General features: G+C 34.8%; 1 protein-coding gene across 6 annotated transcripts in view; it reads left to right on the forward strand.

The window, feature by feature from the left end:
- Positions 1 to 21,084, forward strand: part of GULP1 (GULP PTB domain containing engulfment adaptor 1) — a 266,643-nt gene that overhangs the window by 79,097 nt on the left and 166,462 nt on the right. For 5 of the 6 annotated variants that reach the window (XM_058549394.1, XM_058549398.1, XM_058549397.1 and 2 more), the window contains exon 2: positions 7,317 to 7,448. The exons of the other annotated variant lie outside the window; for it this stretch is intronic. The gene's annotated coding sequence lies outside the window, so the exon portion shown is untranslated. The remainder of the gene's footprint in view (positions 1 to 7,316; positions 7,449 to 21,084) is intronic. 6 annotated transcript variants of the gene reach the window in all.

The following is a 21,084-nucleotide window of genomic DNA, read 5'->3' on the forward strand; positions in this document are numbered from 1 at the left end:
AAATCACATAAAAATTCAATAAAATGTATATTATACATTAGTAAATGGCATATATTTGAGAGTGACTATTTGGTTGCATTTGATTTACTTAGCTCAGTTAAGCAAAACAAAATATGTATTGGGTATCATAATAGAAAGTTCTAGGTTGATGCTTCAGGCATGGCTGAATCCAGGCACTCAGATATTTAGTTCTCTCTTATAGCTCTGTTTCCCACTGAGTTGGGTTAATTTTAAGGCAGGAAACTTAAGGACAGAATAGCCACTAGGCTTTCAGTCCTTCAGTTAGTCAACTCAAGTGGAAAGCGATTCTTTCTTTCTAAACAATTTTAGAAAAAATGTTGACTTGATTTTCCTTGTTTTGACTTAGTCGACATTTCCGTTCTTGGGTGAATAATTATGATCAGGGTCATGGTTCTCTCATGGCCAGTCCTGGAACTAGCACCAAGTCACCCTCAGGCAAACATACCTATCAGGAAGGAGGGAAGAAGTGTATGTCTGCAAAGGAAACCCAGGGTGCTATTATGAGAATGTGGTTTTGTGTTTTGTTTTTTTGTTGTGAGTTTTTTTGGTGGGGATGTGGTGGTAGTGATAGAAAAGCATAATATATGTATATACTAAATTAAATGAAGACTGAAATGTATACTGTTATGTGAAAATACCACTGAGCAAAAGAGCAGCAGTTTAACATAGCATATTAATATTTGATATTAGCATAACATAAATGATTGCACAACCTTGATACTGAAAATGTTTGATTGATGTAGAAATGCCTTAAAACATAACCAATCATCTTATAAAATACTTGTGATGATAGCATCTCTGAGACTATTTCCTAATCTGTGAAATAATAATGGTTGGTGAACAGTAGACATTTATACACTTTTTTGTGTTGAATTATGTTGATACAGACGGTATTGCAGATTTTATTGAACAGTGTTTGTATAATTTAAGTTAATTTTATCCAATTATGGTGATATTGCAATTAGTTTAGAATGGAGACAAGGATTAGTAAAACTTCCCTTCACACCCCCTGCCTTAACTGTGGGAAATTGGAACAGTGAATTACAGCTCAGCAAAATTTGCCTTTAAATACATTACTCATTTCATGGATATTAACATGAATAAAATTAAACTCCACAGGACTGGAAAAATTAAACTAATCATGTTTTATGTAATCCAAGTTAATGAATGCTTTCTGGCTCAATTTTTCATTAAGGAATTCACCACATTTTCTTGATATCCTTCATTTGAACAGCCTCTATTGTGTGGCTATTTACAAAAAAACTTAATAAGAACCTTTATTGAATAGGTGCTTTATTTCCATACACACTGAAATATATTTATGTAGTTTTATAGCTTTTGGTAAATATAAAATCTTTTGGTGGCAATATAAAATCTTTTAATAATGAAGCGTAGCTTTTAGCATAGCTGTTTTATAAATATTTTCTTTAATCACCTGGATATGTTTTAATATATTAAAATACTACAGTAACGTATAGAGACTCATAATTTTCGTCTTCTGAAATGAAGGAAGGAAGGAAAGAAGAGCGAAAGAGGGAAGAAGGAATGAAGGAAGGAAGAAAGGAAAGAAGGAAGGAAGGAAGGTGCTTAAAATGTGGTGAATATTTGGAAAAAGTTAGATGAAATTCTAATTCTGTTGCTAAAGAACTTGGTGTTGAAATCCATATTTGCAATGTTTTAGAAATAGTCCTAATGTTAGATGATAAACTAAATAAGATAATTAATTTAAAAAATTATACCTAATTGAATCTATAAAATATATTAGACAAGTAAAATTTTAACCATTAATAGAATAAAATTCTTTGTTACCTTTGATAATGACTTAATGGCTTTAATGCCTTTGTATCAATTCATGGCTAAGGTCTTAATGTAAGGATTAACAACTTACCTTATTTTGTAGGTAAAGTATATAACTAACGTTAAGGGAAACCAGCCTTGCCTAATCTAATGAAGGTTTTGAGTGAATGAATAGTTATCTGGGAGAAGAGCAATGAAGGCAGAGGAAATAAAAAGTTCAAAGGTCCTGAAACATAATGTTTGTATCAAAATCTCAGAAAACCTCATTAAAATATCATAAAAATAAAAACGCTCCAAAAGGAAAATAAAAATTATAAAATAAGTATTTAATAAACACATAAAAGTTGTGCTTTACTTGCAGTTAAAGAAGTATACATTTCAGAAAAAGAGACAAATTTTTGACAATCAAATTGTCAAAAGATTAGAAAAAGATCATTGCCGCCAAGTGTGGTTGAAATTAGCATTATCGTCTGCTGTTGGAAGTCTTTGTCGGTATGTCTTTTTGGAAGACAACTTGGTGATATGCATGAAAATACTTAAAAGATCAAATACGTTTTGATCTAGTAATTTCACTTCTAAGAAGCCATAACAAAGGAATAATTTGAGATGAGCACAAATATTTCTGTACAAAGATATGTATTGAAGTTTTATTTATAATGTGAAAGTATGGAACCTTTATACAATCCAACAGAAGTAATAATAATTATCGTGAGTTACTAAGTCCTATTTTTATGTACCAGGCAGTGTGATTACTGCTGTGTATGGATTATCTCATTCGTTTCTTTCTAAATTCATATGATGTATAGTCAGTGTTTATTTGTTAATTTCCCCACAGCTGTGTTGGTAATAGGCCAAATTTTCCTTGGTGGAACTCACCTTTCATCATGTGATTTAGGAGAATTGACCATATCTGTATCTCCTGGCCTAAGCCAGTTGATGATTCTACACCCCCAGTGATTGGTTAGGGATGTGCATGTCACCGTATTGGCTCAGACAGAGTAAATCCCAGAACTTTTGATTACTGACTGAGGGAGAAAGACTCTTTTTTCCTTAACTCTCACTCTTCTTGCTCTGGCTCCCTTGCTCTTTCTCATTAAGCTCTCGCACTCTTTCTTCTTTCTTTTTCTCCCTCCTTCCTCCAAACATTGCTAAGATTACCATCCTTTTCCCTGGTCAGATTTATTTTCTTCTTTGAATTTCCATTGCATTAAAAATGTACCTCTACCCTGGTATGAATTTCACTCTGCCATACATCATATGTTAACTCAAGTAAATTTTTAACCTGTGGCCATTTGTCACTACTTGGGATGCCTTTCGGTGCCTAGGCTGCGTTTTCCTTAAAAAACTCTTAATATTTGAGAGATCAGAGTTTGTGGATTGTTATTGTTAAAAAAGACCCAAGACTCTACCATAACCTATTTAGGCTGAAAAATATAATAACCAAAACTTACACAGAAAATGACTTGTGTTTTTCACTGATTTCAGCAGGAAGAGTGAATGACTTGATAATTGTTCTCCTACTTGTTCTAATTAGGAAAATTTCCTGCTGGTGACAGCTTCAAAGCTAAAAGTTTCATGTCAAATGTAGAGGAAAGAACTAGATTGAATTTGTTTTTAAATTGGTAAATTTAAAATTTTTTATTAATTCTGAAACAATTTGTCATGTCTTATCCACTATCACTTTTTTCTCTACCATACTGAGAGCTGAGGGTAGAGAACTTAGAATGCATGTAGAACAATAACAGGTGATGTGACTTCCTTGTCCAGGCAGACGTCTCTGAGAAGAGGAAAGCCTGGGATCAGAGTGGTCTTAGTCTCGCTCTATTCTCATATAAATTAAATTCAAAGGACCATTCCAATTTTACGTCTTAAAAATATGAATGCCCTGAGTCTATTTCTATTTTGCATTACCACTTAACAAATATACACATATTTCTAAGAAGCAATTTGCTTGTCTCACCTTCTCTCTTTCATGGTCTCTTCAGAGCCATATTTGCCACATGATCTTCCTAAAACACATATCTTATTGCACCACTTCCCAGTTTTATCATACTCCCATCGCCTTTAGGATAAAATCCAAATTTCATAGCATGGCAGTCAGGAGTCTTCTTGGTATGGGCTTACTTTACCACTAAAATTTCTCATACAACAGTCTCCGATAGTATCCTACTTTCAAATCGTGTGTACCTAAGTACTTGCCTTTCTTTGAAGGTGGCATGTTCTTTGCTTATGATGTTCCTTCTGCCAACTGTGGCCTTTTCCAGTTTCTTCTCTGGACAACTTCTAAAGTGAAAGTTCACAAATTCCATCTTTTTTAAGGAAGACTTTCCTGAACCTTCTCTATGTTTCTTCAGCACCTGATCTCGCCATTAACATAGTCCTTATCACATTGGCAAATGGAAAGGAGGAGATAGACTTATTTTCCTCTCCCTAATGACTACTGCAATTGGGCATTCAGTAGGTGCTCAATGAATATTTGTTTAATGAACTAAGTTAATTTTCCAACTTTACTTTCTTTAGAGCATAGGGGTATAGTTATTACTATAGATATGCCACTGCCACAATAAGAAGACTAGAATGCACAGGAAATGATTGCCCCAAGCCGCTTATGACAATTATCCCAAGTCACTATGTTTGTACTCTTTATCTAGGGCATTAGGGTGAAGACATTTGAGAAGACATCTTTAAGAAAAGTTGCTAAGGCATTTGGATTAAGATGTTAAGGCATACTAAGGCATTTGGACTTTGTCCACGGGGTGGTATGGCCAGATTACTTGTTAGAGAAATCCTACTGATGTGTTGGTGAGGATGTAAACTGGAAGACAAAGCAAAATGGAGTCTTTTGTATTAAGTAGAATTGAATTTATTCTGATTTAACTGCAAATAGATAGTAAGGGAAATAAGAGGGATCAATAATGCCAGGTTTCTGGCTTGAGCATTTAGAATGAAAATTGTACTGTGCACTTAGTTAACATCTCAAGACAAAGGGAAAAAAAGGAAAGAAGAAAGAAAATCAGGGGCCAAAGATCTGATTTTGAATATTTTGAATTTAGATGCTTGTGGGAGATAAAAAATAGATATGCAGGAAAACTTTTTTTGGCAACATTTTGCAAATTAGTTTGAAATATTGGTAAATTCTTGGAGCTAACTATAAAAAGAAAAATAAGCAGTAAAATGATTTTGAAAAAGTTTTAAGATCATGATAATGATGGTCTCTATTTCATTTGGTGACCAGTAGAAATATCTTTTAGCCTGTCTTGTTTGTTTAGGTTGGTTTTATTGTGTGTGAAATATTTAAAGATGTAAGTGTTACATTAAAAAATTGAAGTATCAAGTCATATTGCAACGTTAATAATTTTTTTTTAGACTAATACTATTGGGAAAAATGAAGGTTTTGGTAAGGAAATGGTAATTTCATATACATCTTCAAATTTCATGACAATATGTAATAATGGTGGCAAACTATCAAATTGGGTGTATTATGTTCATACTTAAATTTTAAGAATCATTCAGATTGGAAACCAGGATTTTATATTTTAAAATAAAAATATGTTCAAAAGAGCAGCTTGGCAGCACATCTCACTTTTTGCAAGAATATTTAAAATGCTCTTTATATGAACAAATCTAATCATATCTGACATGGAATAATAGATCCACTTCAGGGTGTATGTCATTTTCCTGTAAGAAGAAAAATAGAAGGAGGCAGAAGTTCACTCTTGTTTTTTGATGTGGGTATTTTTGTGCTCTTTTTTATTCTGTCACATTGTATAAAATATTCTAGGTTGAAAAGTATTTCCCGCAGTAAGACTGGATTTTAGTCAATCTGAGGTAGAAATAAAAGCTGTGGGTATGTTAAGTTGAATTAACCACTTTAAGGAAAATATTTACTTTGATATAATATTTAGGAATGGGATTTGTTTGAACAGTGTGGTTAACAGAGTTACTTACGTGATCTTGGGTGATTTCTTTCTTATTTCTTTTCATGAGACCAATATTTGCACAAAATAAATAGGGAAATTATCCTTATACTAAAAAAGAACTAATTTTGTCTCTCCTTTTCTTCCTTCTCCTCAAGACAAATAAAAAAGAAAAAATGATCTGGTTAATCACTTTGGAAATCATGACATAGTTTCACGGTTACCTTTAAGCTGTGTCATGTTTGAAATCTCCTGTTCAAAGCTGGAAGTATGTGATAATGCAGCCTTTACATTTTGAGGAAAAACAAAATGAAGTATATGATTTATGTACCCCAAGATTCAGTAAGGGCTAAGAGAATACCATATGATTTAATAAATAATAGCATCACTGGGTAGATAAACATTTTTTCACTAAAATTATAAAGTATCTATAAATGGCCTTCAAATATACCCTGCTTATATTTTAATTCAAATTCAAAATTGTTGCCTTGTGTGGCACATGCTGTTGATGATCTGCCTATAACCTCTCTCTCTTAGCATTTCCCGAATAAACTCACTTACTTGAATTTTTACCTCAGAGTTTGCCTGTGGGGCCACACCTAAACTAAGATCCCTTCTTTCTTTCTCTCTAGAGTTATGTTAGAAAATGAGAGAGAATAGGGTGAATAAATAGATAAACAGGCCTCCAAAGAAAATTGTGGCTAAGATGTAAAAAGATAGTTTTCAGAATATTCATATGGATTAGATACAAACAAAAAGGCACAAATAAAATATTTGAGATCTGTCTTTAGTCTATAATTTGAGAAAATCAAAAATATAGGTGTGGCTTTACCAATGGGCTGTATCAAAGTTATGGAGGGAGGCAGAACAAGAGTCAGATATGTTTCCATATTTTTGCCAAAAAAAGAAAAAAAGCAGTTTTTGCTGTTTGGCAAGAAGAGATACTATACTGTGAATTTTTTTGCTACTATTCGAATTTATGTCAGAGGTACATTTGCAATGACTGAATTAAGGTAAGGCATAATTTGTGCTTTCGCATCTGGAAGGACTTTTTCCTTTTGTCTGTTCGCATAAAAACGTAAAAATCTCAACAAGCTGCTATGTCTGTTCTAGTGACAGTGTGAGAATGAATAGAAGGATAAGCTACCTAAATGCTTCTCCATAGCAGTCGAAGTGGAATCAAAGTTAAAATAGATCAGTGCTTTCTAGAATTCTGTTTTACCTTCTTAATCAGGGACAGAGTGGGCACTTGGTTAGTCTAAATACGTAAAGGAGATGGCTGGGGCTAGCTGTTGTACAGCCTGAGGGAGAAAGGTGTATGCAGTCAAACAACCATCACTGTGTGTTAATAGTAACATATCCATGAGTTACATTTAACTTATTATCTAGCAGTCTTGCTATTTGCCCTTCTAGCAATCTGATACTCTACCTTTTCAAAAAAAATTCCATGCTTTACCATTGTTTTCCTGTGATTGGGTAACTTTCACAAGAAACGTAATTAAAATTAACATTAAAATTAAAACACACGTAAATGTAATTATTGATTAATTCTACTAAGTCCAATTTTAATTTTATTTTTAGTTCTGTGTGATTGCATCTGATGTACATAGGAGAGAAAGTGACTGAAGGAGAACTCAGATAGCAGCTGTATGACTGAAACTGTCCAAAGTCAAGTGTCAGTACAGTCTTTCAACTGTATTTGAGTGTACCCAGGTAAGCATGCGTGGCTGTGTGTTTATATACTTTCCACAATTTTGAAAAAAGATTTGGAAAGATGTTTTTGTTTTGTAGCACATATTAAAAAAGATATAAAATGGTAAAATACATAAAAACAAAATAAAATTAAAATAATGAAAGAACCTGTTTTCTAAAAATAACTTCTGTTACCATTTTGTTCTATATCATTTGATTTTTGTTCTGTTGGTTTTTCCCTTTAAACAAAGTTGGAATAATATTATGTGTATTCTTTGTTGAATTTCTTTATTATTTTTGTGGCAAATCTGTTTTGTTCTATTTGAGAATATGAATTAATGTTTCGAATTTTCCATTGTATTTGTTAATATAAACTTAAATGATTTAAAAATATTTTTTAGATTGTGTTTATTATTCAGAGAACATCCTTATAGATAAATTGAGATATACATCTCTCATTTTTGCATTAGTAGAGTTACTAAAATTAGCATCACTGGCTCAATGGCTAAAATAATTTAAAAGCTTTTTACTCTTATTGCTGAATTTACCTCCAGAAGTTGGTAATGAGTTACAGTTTTCATTAGCCATTTTTGAAAATGTTTGTTTACCTATTGACATATTTTCATTCAAAGAATTTCCCTAACAAAACCTAGCTTGTCTTGAAGAAAAAATTCAAAATTACGTTAAGATTCTAAATTTTGGTTGCAAGTAGTAGCATCCTCTACTCACTAAGCCTAGAAGAAAAGTGAACATTATATATGCATAATCTTTCCATACTATCTAAAAATACATTATTTATAATGATAGCAAGTATACATTTATTTAATTAATATTTATTTAAAACTTATTATTGCACTAAGCCTAAGCACTGTGATTATTTGAGCAATGGTGGTGGTGATGGGAGACCTTAGGGACAGGAAGGTACGGAAATAGTTTCTTGCCTCTCCTAGTTTTCAATAAAATGGCAAGATAAGAAACATATTTTAGTTCCTTAGGTACAGGGAGGATGTACTAACTGCCAAGATAGAAGTAAAAGTAAAGGGCAATTGCTGATGATAATACTTTCAGCTTGGGAATTGAAGAACACTTTACAAATGAGAGACCAGTTGAGTTGTGCTTTTCAGGGTAGGTAGAACTTCGGCAGGTGAACATTTAAATAGAGGGCCAAGTTGGAGCAAAGATATAGAGCTGAGAAAGCACAGGGGATATTCAGGAAATTGGAAAGATAGGGGAGATATATCAGAGTAATGGGAAATATGTTCTGTGATTTGGGTTCCTATACTTAGGCATTTATATTTCATCATTATATGATGAGGGACAATTGTGAGGGAATACGATAAGCCATGCTGCCCTTTAAGAAGCTTAGTCTAGAAGTGATATGTGTGTTAGACCAGTGAAGAGAGCAAACCCAAAGGAAGGAAGAATAATTTGTAGGCTTTTCCTTTCATTTTCATCAGCATCTGTTAAACACTTGCTATTTGCCAGGCACTATGGTAGGAACTGAGAAAAGAAGATGAAGTCATAATCTTTACTCCTGAGGAGCTTATAGTGTAGTGGATGAGACATACATGACAAACAAATGAATCTAATACACCATGACAGTGTGTAATGATTGAATCATATTCAAGGAAAGACTAGTTAGTAACTAATTATGTTGAGATGCAGGTACTGGGTTATCAACTGATGAGGTTTTCCCAGAGACATTGAGTCTGATCAAGGTTGCCCAAGAAGCAACGTTTCTAACGCTGCAAGAATTCAAACAAGAAGCAATGGAAGCTTTATCTAGGGTAAGAGTAGTGTAAATAAAAAACAAAGCAGGGCTAGAAGTGGTGGGAGGTTAAGGAGAGGGTCTTGTATCTTAGGCAAGAGCAGCATGTTGATGGCATTAACAAAAATGAGGAAAATATGGCAAAAGTGGGATTTATTTTTCTTTTAAAGGGTTGCTTTAATCACTAGCACCAATTTCTTTTCTTTTTTGCTGGGGAAAATCGCCCTGAGCTAACATCTGTTGCCAGCCTTCCTCTTTTTTTTTCCTCCCTAAAGCCCCAGCGCATAGTTGTATATTCTAGTTGTCAGTCCTTCTGGTTCTTCTCTGTGAGCCGTTGCACAGCATGGCTAAGGACAGACGAGTGGAGTGGTTCCGCACCTGGGAACCAAACCCAGGTCACTGAAGTGGTGAGCAATCCAAAGTTTAACCACTAGGCCATCAGGGCTGGCTCAAAAGTGGGACTTTTGTGTTGGTAAAATAATAGGTTTCAGGGGCTGGCCTGGTGGCGTAGCGGTGAAGTTCATGCGCTCCGCTTTGGCAGCCCGGGGTTTGCTGGTTTGGATCCTGGGCGCAGACCTACACACTGCTCATCAAGCCATGCTGAGGCGGTGTCCCACATAGAGCAACTAGAAGGATGTGCAACTATGACATACAACTATTTACTGGGGCTTTGGGGAGTAAAAAGTTTAAAAGGTGGAAGATTGGCAACAGATGTTAGCTCAGGGCCAATCTTCCTCAAAAAAATATATATATATAATAGGTTTGGTTTTGAACACTGAGGATTTTTCTGTCCTCTTCTCTCACCATGTTTGCTCATAGCTTTGCTAGAGCACCTGCAGCATTTTAAAATTTCATTGCGATTCCTTATATAATTGAGGATTCTTTTATTTACTATTAAAAGTGGTTTGAGTTTTCCTTCAAATGAAAGTACATGTATAATAAGAGTAAAAACAAGTTACACCAAACAAAACATATGAAATATGAAGTAAAGACCTAATTTGATTCATAGCCACTGTATATATAATTTAGCTTTAGCCTTTCCAGCAGTCTCAAAAGCAGATATGTGTTCTTGCCCTAAGAGCTGAGATAAACTTAACATAAAAGTCTTAGTATAACGGACGGGAAAAGTATCCTTACCACTTAGAGGTGCCTTAAATATTGCATTGTTGAAAGGAGAGGGAACTTTGTTAATAGATAGTTATAAGTAAGTAAGTTTATGGAAGTTCGGAATTCCGTTTCTCCAGGAAGTCTTTCCTGACTTTGGGTACCTGGATCAGGTCTTTCTCCCGTGTGCCCTATACCTTCACTCCATTTCCATTCCTCTGCTATACCACACGTTGTGGCCTAGTCTATCATTCCCTGAGACTATAAGATTCTTGAGGACTGTGTCCTCATTTATCATTACAGACATAAATTTATATCTAAGTAAAACTCACCATAATGTTTGTTTTATACAGACGCTCCATAAATATTACTTACATGCAAAATTGAATTCTTTTTCATGGTTTCTCTTAATTATTGTTGACCTAGACGTTTTTGTGAGCTGCATATTAGTTTTCTGTTGCTGTGTGATAAATCACTTCAAAACTGAACAGCTTAAAACAGTGCTTGTATATTATCTTACAGTTTCTTTGGGCTACAAATCTGGGCACAGCTTAGCTAGTGCCTCTGGCTCGAGGTCTCTCACATTATTGCAGTTAAGCTGTCGGCATTTTGCTGAAAGGATACGGGTTAGCTCATGGTATCAGAAGGTAATCAGATGAAACAGTTCTCAGGAAAGACAGGAGCCAGAACTGTTCGGGAGATCTAGAAAGCAGGAAGTGGAGAGAGACTGTGAAGACTACTGCCATGGAGCTAAATCTGGACTAACAGGGTGTTTTAGTGCTTTTCTTCCCACATTCACAAAGGGAGTCTGCATGGCTGAGTTTGAATCATTCGCCCTCTGCCAGGAACCACGGCACTCAATTAACCATTCTCCGAGACTGCCTGCATGTGGAGAGGGTAGGTCACCAAAAGGAACTTCAAAGTTCTGCGACCAGGATGGGAGGAAGATGTGGAGCAAGTGAAAACAATGGATGTTTGCTAAAACCCTTCTTCAGAACTGTCATTCAAAAGCCATCAAACTGTAATGGCAATGAAATCTCAAATAATAAAGATTTTGCCAGTAAAATTAACATAGATAAAATAATAGTGTTGCTCAAGTTTTGATAGATATCTACTGTTATGAAAAATTTATTTGTTCTTTCTATGTTTATTAATTGCCGGTCCTGTGCCAATTGTTGTCTTTAGCAGTGAACATAAAATTGTAACAATAGAACTGGTTCTTGCTTTGCATGGAGTTTAGAGTCTAGTGAGACTTGAAATACAACAACTGATATATTACAATAAGTCTAGAATGGGAGGTGTGTTAGTTTTCTAGAGCTACTGTAACAAAGAACTACAAACTGGGTGGCTTTAAACGAAAAAATTCTAGATGCTAAAAGTCTGAAATCAAGGTGTCAGCAGGGTCATGCTCCCTCCAAGGACTCTTGGGGAGGATCCTTCATTGTTTCTTCCAGCTTCTGCTGGCTCCTGCTATTCCTTGACTCGTGACAGCATCACTCCAATCTCTGGTTTCATGGTCATATGGCCTTCTTCCCTGTGTGTTGCCGGGTGTGTCCTCTCCTCTCCTTATAAATATACCACTCATTGGACTTAGGGTCCATCCTAAATCCAGAATGACTTTATCTCAACATCCTGCACTGATTACATCTATAAAGACCCTATTTCCAAATAAGGTCACATTCTGAGTTTCTGAGTGAACATGAATTTTGGGGAGATGCTATTTAACCCAGTATAGGAGGGTGCATGATACTGTTGGTGTTCCTGGCAGGGTGCCTGGGCCTATGCTTGGGGTATGTTAGAGGAGGCTACCTAAAGGAAATGATGTCTAAGCTAAGGGTGAATGTTCAGTCAGAAGGAAAGGGATGTAGAGTGGACCCTCCCAGCATTTATGAGGAAGCATAGTTCACTGGAGGAAGTGAAAGTAGTTTGGTGCATCTGGAGCCAAGAACCCAGGGCTGGGTAAGAGGTGAGGAGGAGACATGGTGGTGAAGAGGTTAACGGGACAGATGATAAGGGAACATGTAAGGAATTTGACGTTGTCCTGAATGCAGTGGGGTGCCCCTGGGGGAAATTAAGCAGGTAAACAACCAAATCAGATTTATGTTTTACGAAATCCACATTGGGTGCCACATGGAGATAAGGAATGACTGAGCAATGCTGGAGAAAGAAAAGGCAGTTAGAAGACTCTGCAGTAATCCAGGTTTGAAATAGTGGAGGCTTGGAGAAGGAGATGCTGAGGGGAAAGAAGAAAAATAAATGTAAATCTGTTATGTTGAAAAAGTGGAATTGATTTTGTGTGAATTAGAGACAAAGGTTGGTAAGATAGGAATCAAGTATGATGGCCAGGTTGCTAGCCTCTGAGACCATGTGGATGACGGTCATAGGTGCTGAGATTGGAAATGTGAGAAAGACAGAGAGAGACAGACACAGAGACAGAGACCTGGGAACAACACAATGGATTCAGTTTTGGATGTTTTTGGTTTTGGTTGCTGTGGTTCTTCCAAATGAGTATGTTCAAGAGACAGTTGGCTATATGGTTCAGATGCTATTAAGGAAATCTTGCATAAATGGTAACTGAAATTGTTGGGGATATTTAAAAATAATTTTTTATTATTAGTATATCTAATAAGGGAATATTATGCAGACTGAAATCATGACATTTAGAAATAATATTTAATGGCATAGGAAATAACTATTATAAAATGCAAAAAAAAAACAATGAAAAGGACAAAACTGGACACACAGCTGTATCTATAGTAAGATCTCAGCACTCTATATGTCTGGCTACCTTCAATGTTAATTACTGAAAGTGAACGTACCTAAATGTTAGCAGTTGTTATTTCTAGGTGACTTCAATTTTATTCTTTTTAACTTGTTTTTAAAGTCCAGTGGGTCCAATGAGCGTATACTTCTTTATAACCAGAAAAAAATGTATTTCTTGGGTAAATTTTAGCATGTAAAATATATCTGAAATAGGATTTTCGTAGAATAGTATTTTTAAAAATAAGTAATTGATTTCAAGGATTGGATATCTTTTGACTTAGGAGGAAAAAGTTGAGAGTGAATAAAGAATTACACCACCTGAGCCAGGCATTTCATAAAATATCTTGACATATACGTAGAGATATGGATTGCACATCCTCAGTTTGGTTAAGTAGCTGTTTGATGAATCAGGGAAAAAATTACTACTTTTGGGAATAAAGTAGAAAATAAATTTAGATTGAAAGCATTTTTCGCTTGATTTTGAAAACCATATCAGTGAATGTGCAATTTAATGAAACACAGAAGTTGATCCTTTTATGTAAGTTGTCATCAGTAATGCCAGATTGCCTCACTTTAAGGTGATGAGACATCACATTCTTGTGCAGATTTTACTAATTTCTGTAAGACTGAAGTGGTATTTAGATTTCTGGAATGCAAAGTTAGAGCTTTAATATTAAATCTACTTTACATACCCTAGGGTCCTGCTGTGAGAACAGAACATATTTGCATGTTCTGTTTTTTCCACCCAGTTTCAAAATATTAAACAATGATTCCATTAACACATTATGGGATCACATGACAGAGCAATTAAAACTCTCAAGTCATCTTTAGGCTATTTTCTTTTTTGCAGTTACCAAGAGATAACCCATAATTCATGCCTCATAATAGCATTAATAAAAGGCTGAATGCTGGCTAGTACCTGCAATAAGGAAAATCATTTGAGACTTATGTGGGAGCCTCTTTTTTCCCAAAATTTTGATAATTGCTTAAAATAGCAATTTTGCTATTTTATTTTTTTTGCTTTGTTTTTTTATAATTGTTTGCTTTGAGGTAGGGAACTCAGTTTACAGATGAGAAAGCCTAGGCAGAAAGAAGTAAACTCTCCCAAGATCAGATGGCAGAGATGGGATTAGAACCCAGGTGGAGTCCTTATTTTATCCACTCCACTCTACTGCATGAAGAAGACATATTAGCATGAAAGAAAGTATTTTAATCCAAAAATATCAAGCACCTTGTCAGTATTCCCTTGTCATCTTGTGAGACGATCTGACATTCAGCTCGATGCTAGACATGTTACATACTTCATCTTCCCCCACACTTTTGTACCTCCCACCTTCCTCATATTTTATTCATTTTTGGGCCCTTAACTCTTCTCCTCTCTTACCTAATATTCAGTTTTATAGTTTTATTTATGTGTTTTCTAGTATATATCATTATAAAAGATTCCAGGATAAACTTCTTATTTTGTTTAATTAGAGAGGACGAAAGCAGCATTTTGAGATAGTAAAACGTAAGTACATCAGCTCTTCACCCTAAGATACACTAATGCAAAGAGCAATAGTAAGTTTTCAGGGTAATGAGATTATTAAAAGAACTTTCAATATTCCCTTTCATAATTCAAATTTATACTGGATATTAAATTATATTTTGAGAAGAAAATTATAGATTTTCTATTCCTTATAAACCAAGCACACACACTGATGTCCCACTTATGACCTCAAACACCTAATAGAACAGAGAATAAATATATATAATTCAATTCAGAACTGTGCTGGAAAATAAGGCAGAGAGCACTCAGTAGACCAAAAAGTATGAGGAATCCAGGAAAGGATACAGTGTCAGATTTGAGAAGGAGCCACAACCCTCCACATATGCACTTGAGAAGACTGTTACCAAAGGTGAGTGTGGCACCAAGAATGCTCCATCCTCGGAAATGGCAGGTTTCAGATGCCTGGAGAAGCCATGAGTCCAGGGATAAGTAACTAGTTGCTTAGCTGGGATACAGCAGAGGAGTAATCAAGTATTCAAACCTGCAGAACCCCCATTTATTGTCTGTGATCCAGACAGTGCGGATGTGAGTTTGGATTAGAGAAAAACAGTGAAGTGTTCAGATGATTAGCAGTGATGAGGAAGATCAGGGAACTAAAGTTGCCCTTTCTTCAGTGTGTCCCACTGTTCCCCTGCTCTCATCGAAGAGCTACTATAGCACTGGGATAAAAAGAGCTGATAAGGTAAGCAGAGTGCAATTAATATGTAACAGCAGAGGATGTGAGAGATATTGCTCGACTAGAAGAGAGTCAAGCAGAAATCAAGTGAGTTAAAAACTTGATCATAGTCCTTTAATATTTCAACTAGGCTAAAGCATAAATGAGAAATATTTCAACCTATAATTCCACCGTATATTTAAAATGTTAGAAATAGTGTTAAAAACCAGGAATGAAGATGGAGGACAAAGGTCATTATATAGTTTCAAAACAAAACAAATTCTTTTTTGAGAATCCTATCTTTTTTCAGTATTTTGTTTTGTGTAATTCTTTCAAAAATTACAATATAATGTCTAATTTTCATACTTTAACACAGTCAAATATTTCACCACTAAAACCATAGAAATATTGAAGTCTCAAATGGTGTAATAACTAGAGTTTCAGTTATTTATGTTATTTAAGTTATTTTATGCTAAGTTATTTTCTGCTAAGCAGGGAGAAAACTTTTTTGCCTGTGTAGAGTTTGAGCATATCATTGTTTATTCTCACTTTTCAGGGACAATATACACAGTGTTGAAGAAAATAAACTGATAAAAAATAAAGTAGTTGAATGCAAAGAAGTAAAGAGTGTACCTTTTCATCCCCACTCCGACCTTCATTTAGGAAATAAATTGAATCCACTTTAAAAAGTACCAGATGGCACTCGAGTTTGTCAGGCTTTTATAATGACTGGATATTTATTCTAGAAATAGAGAGCTGTGTGCATGTGTCTATCTGTGTGACAGGGCATAAAGAATATTTTTCTATTTCCTGAGCTTTGAAAGTTTCCAAATAGTAACAAAATATTTTCATTGTTTTTATTCCAAGGTTTTACCATGGATTTTTTAGCTTTTTAACATTGGCTTGTTTCTTTCCATTGCCAACCCTAAATATAATGTTATTTGGCTGTTTAACCTATTATTCCCAAGCCTAACAGATTCCCGGTCATATTCTTAGTATTTCATTGCAAACAAACCCTTTAAGTTAGTGTTAAAGAGGTGTTGGGCAATTTTTTTCTTCTACTCCTGATAGCCATTAGTAAAATGCTGAGGAAACTCGGAATCTTTTGGATTCCTTTATTCTTTCCAACTTGCAAAATTGTTAGTTCATCACTGCTTTTGGTAGTACAGAATTAAGCTATTTGAGTAACAAGTAGGTATGATTTAGTATGATGCAGGAGTAAAGACAATAATATATATTATTTAACACACATATATTTTAAAACCCCACTTATTTAGCATCTGCTTTGTCTCTGGTATTGGTGTAATTAGTACTTTCATATGTTGTATCCAACATTAACTTCTTAAAAATAACTCACTATCTAAGAAACTTGCAGTCTTTTCATTGTGCAGATGAGAAAACTGAGGTCTGGAAGGACTAAGAGACTTGCCCAAATACATTCAACAAACATAACACTGATGACACAGTTCAGCTCAGGCCCTTCTGACTGAAAATTGGTCATTTTTTGACAATACTTCTTAATAACTGTTATTAAAGATGCATATTGATGATATTTTAAGAAATAGTATGAGATGCATAAGAGTGTAGTTTAAGATCTAGCTTCTTCCTGTACTTTGTCTTAATTCTCTCTGCCTGAAGCCTGCAAGACTGTTGGTATTGGAATTTGAGGGAGTTATTCCAGCCTCCCTAGGCGGGTGCTTTGAGGTGCTTGAATTGTTAGTTTCAGTGTGGACCTGTGCTATCCAGTCCTGGTCTGAGATTGTATTCATTCGTTCATTCCTTCTTCCATTCTGCAAATGTTTTGGAACATATTGAACAACCACCATGTGTCTGGCACTGTTTGAGGCACCATGGATTAAGTAGGAAACAAAATAGACAAAACTTCTGCCCTTCTGGGGTTTACTTTCCAGCGTGAGAGCATCGTTGCGGCCTCCTGCTTCTCAATTTCCATCATCTAGAATGAAGGACCTTAAAAATAGAACCTTCTTTTTCAGTTTTTTGCTTTTTTTAAAAAATAAAATAATAATGGAAAAATGCAGTGAAATCATGAAATAACTACACAATTGATGCTCTACAGATAAATCTGACCAACCGGTAGAAGTTGTTGGCTTTCAGACAGTACCACTATTTTATAGCTTGAAATTCCCATTCAAGTACAAAAGAATATATTCAGGACAAGAGAGACTCCGTAGAGGTGTCTATGTACATTATTTGGAAGTGTGGACTCTGTGAATGTTGATTTCCACCTCTAACTATAGCTGTGTATTTAACTATCTGTCCCTCCTCACTTCCACCCACAGACAAGGGCAGCTGTGCCGTTCTCTCTGCCTGGGTTCTGTCCACCTGCATCCTCTACTTCAAATGCTTGATCATCTTCCCACGTGCCTCCGAGTTTCACACATGTCTATTCCTGCTCGTTGTCACACTTGTCCATTCCTGCTCATCGTGGATTGGTCTCTTCATGTTCCCAGATCTCTTACATTAAGGATATAGTTTGGAGTATCTCTGATAGGTTACTCATAGATCGGTATCTTAAACATAATCTTTCTGTAGCCACAAGAGTTTTATTGATTACATTTTTTGAACTGTTTCTGTTATTTTTACAGAATTAGCCACTTATGTTCAAATGTTGGCAACACCAAAGATGGGGCTACTTTACTGCCCATAGTCACTGATGTTGGTTTTGGCTAAAAGGTCTGCAACTATGTGTTAGAACATTCTCTAGGAATTTTCTGTGGCAATTCAAGTTAGAGGATTGCTGACTTGAATTACAGAATTGCTGCTGGGTTTGAGACAGCACATCAATTTATGTGCAAGATGTTAATTGCATGATTCGGTGATCCTTCTCCAGTTAGCCAATACTAGGAAGCATTTTCCTCCTGAGGTATTTTTTTGTTTTTTGTCTCAGAATAACATGTACTCTCTCCTCAACCACCTAATAGATACAAAGTATAATTAAGAGCTGCCTGATGCCAGGATGTTTAAATATTTCATACGTACAAATGGTTACAATGAAATTTTCAGTCAGCCTTATAAGCAAATTATGTCCATTTTCTATCTGCTTTTTAGAGTTCCACCTTGATTATCATTTATCTTTCCTCTGCAGTGACTCCATTTTGTTGGAACAGTTGTAATCTAATTTTATAAGAAAATAATGGAGATTTGGCAAAACCAATTTAAATATTTACATTATTCCTTTTCATCTTTAATAAATATTTTATAATATTTTCTTGTTTTTACTGATGATTAACTCAATTCTACATTTAAATGCAAAAGCATCATGGCTTTCACCTTTCACTTTGGAATCTTTGGATAACTTTCTAATCGTTTTTCAGTTATTATAAAAGTCTTGAGCTCCTCTTCAACAGCAGATTTGATTTAACAATTAATCTAAAACTGTATCAAGTCCAGTGAGGAACCTTTTCTTTGACTGGAAGACCTGTATCTGTGTCCTAGAACTAGTCCACTCTTCAGATCCACCTGGGCATCGTACTGCAGCTGAAGCCATAATTCTGCAATTACTTTGCTGGTCTTCCCACCCTCTTACTTTCAGAGACTAAATCCTGTCCGTTAAACCTTTTAAATATAATACATTCGCTTCCTTCCATTCTCAGAGACAACCTTTGTTTCTCCACCATTATTTTTTGCCTGAGCTACAGTAACAGCTTTTTAACTCTTCGTCTAGTATTCACTTCAAAAATATGCATATATTAATATGTAAATTTACATTCAGATTTAATATCTCCTAGCCAACTGCAGTTGCTTCCCGTTGCAAGGCTTAATGTGCTGGACAAGTTTCTCCATGGTCTCACTCATCTTCAGCTGTATCTATTGTCCCTTTTTCCCTTTTCTCTCCTCTTCATCCTTACTTCTCTATTTTCAGTTCTTTGAATGCTAAGTTTTCAGACCTTCAAATCTTTGCACACCATGTTCCTTCTCCTTGATAAACTTGACCTACATTTTTCAGGTTGTTACTTAAACATTACTTCCTCAGGAAAGCGCCTCTTCATTTTTTATACGAGTTAAGGTTCTTTTATAATATGCCACCATAGCACCCTATATATCTTTTTTTTAGCTTCTCATTATGTGTGCAGTGATTTTCATCCCCCATATCTATCTTTCCTGATAGTATTTAAGTTCATCAGGGCGTAGGTTGATTCTGTCTTGTTGACTTGTATTACAATATCATCCACAATATAAATTCTCAGTAAATATTATTTAAATAAGGGTATGAATGATTGAAAGATATCTTTGTTACTGCTTTTAAAGATGAGTTATTTCTTGAAAGTAAGTTTATCCCTTTTATGTATCTTTAGGATTTTCAAATTCTCTAACATTGTCTCCAAATAAAAGAAACGTATAATTTAAAAAATCTATACCTTCACCATGTGCACTAATTATGACTAAATGTTAAAATAACTATTTTGGGGATAAATGGTATTACACAAATGTGTTATCGTATTTGTTAAGAGGTGTTCCTATTTCAATTTGCTTGTTACATACTAAATGTATTTTAATGCATTAAATAAATCAATTAAATGATAATTCGTGGGAGTTGGCTTTTTGAAGGGTCCCATGATAAATTTAGTTAGGGTTGTTTCATAAGGAAAATGCGTTTAGAGCTATTGATTGATTGATTTCTATATGCTTCTAGTTGATGACCAGTTTTTGTTATATGTCTACTCTACTAAAATCTTTGTCATTTTTTTTTTACAAAGAAGCTGCATGAAATGTATTTTTTAATTGGAATATTGACTACAGCTGTGTAACCCATTATACAAATCATTTTTATGTCTTATTAGGCACTTATTCTGAATCATAACACTTCAGTAATCTCCATTGGAAAAAAGTAATTTGTGTGTTTTTTAGAGCTTGATTGAGCAGGAACTAAGTGAAAGATTTGAAAGATAAGATGCTTGCCCTCCCAGAGTGTTCAAAAGAACGCTGAAGCTGGAAAGGCTAAATATGTCAGTAGCTTGGCAATTCCTCTGAGAACTCAAGACTATTAACCATTAAAAAGTGTTTTTGTAATATGTCAAGGGCTTATAATTTTGTTCTGTTCTAAAATAATATTTGTGACAGGAAGGTCATTTCAATTTCTGTTTTATTGAATCTATGTAAAATTTTAAATCACACAATGACAGAAATAGTTCTGGTCTTTTCAAAAAACAAACTTCATATAATTAGAGTAATTTATAATTTCTTAAGTAGAATTAATTTGCTTGACTGTTTTATAATTATAATTCAGGATTCTAACAGAGTGAATGGGTGCTGTCTAAGGGCCCCTTTCAACTCCTTTGTAACAAATTGTAATTACTGGTTTTATGGAATAATGTTATATCAAGAGTAAATATGCTACCATGTGGGATAAGTCTTAAGATGTTGGAATGCAGTGTTTAAAGATGACTTTTAGCAGTATTTAAGAACTTTAGGCAAAGTTCATTTATTTCATTTCACAGTCCCAGAATTAGTTTACAAATAACTAAAATTCCTTACTATAGATTTATATGATCCTGAGAATTTTCTCCATATAGTCCTTGGGAGTATCTGATAGACTAAGGAGTACATCTAAAGAGATTGTGTATTTCATAGACAAGAGCAAAGGGCACATTTTGGGGATCCCTTTTTTTTTTTTTTGCTGGGAAAGATTTGCGCTGAGCTAACATCTGTTGCGAATCTTCCTCTCTTTTTTTTTCCCCTCCCCAAAGCCCCGGTACATAGTTGTATATTCTAGTTGTAAGTCCTTCTAGTTTTTCTCTGTGAGCCGCTGCCACAGCATGGCTACTGACAGATGAGTGGTGTGGTTCCGTACCTGGGA

This window comes from Diceros bicornis, chromosome 10 (assembly GCF_020826845.1).
Source record: "Diceros bicornis minor isolate mBicDic1 chromosome 10, mDicBic1.mat.cur, whole genome shotgun sequence".
NCBI lineage: Eukaryota > Metazoa > Chordata > Mammalia > Perissodactyla > Rhinocerotidae > Diceros > Diceros bicornis.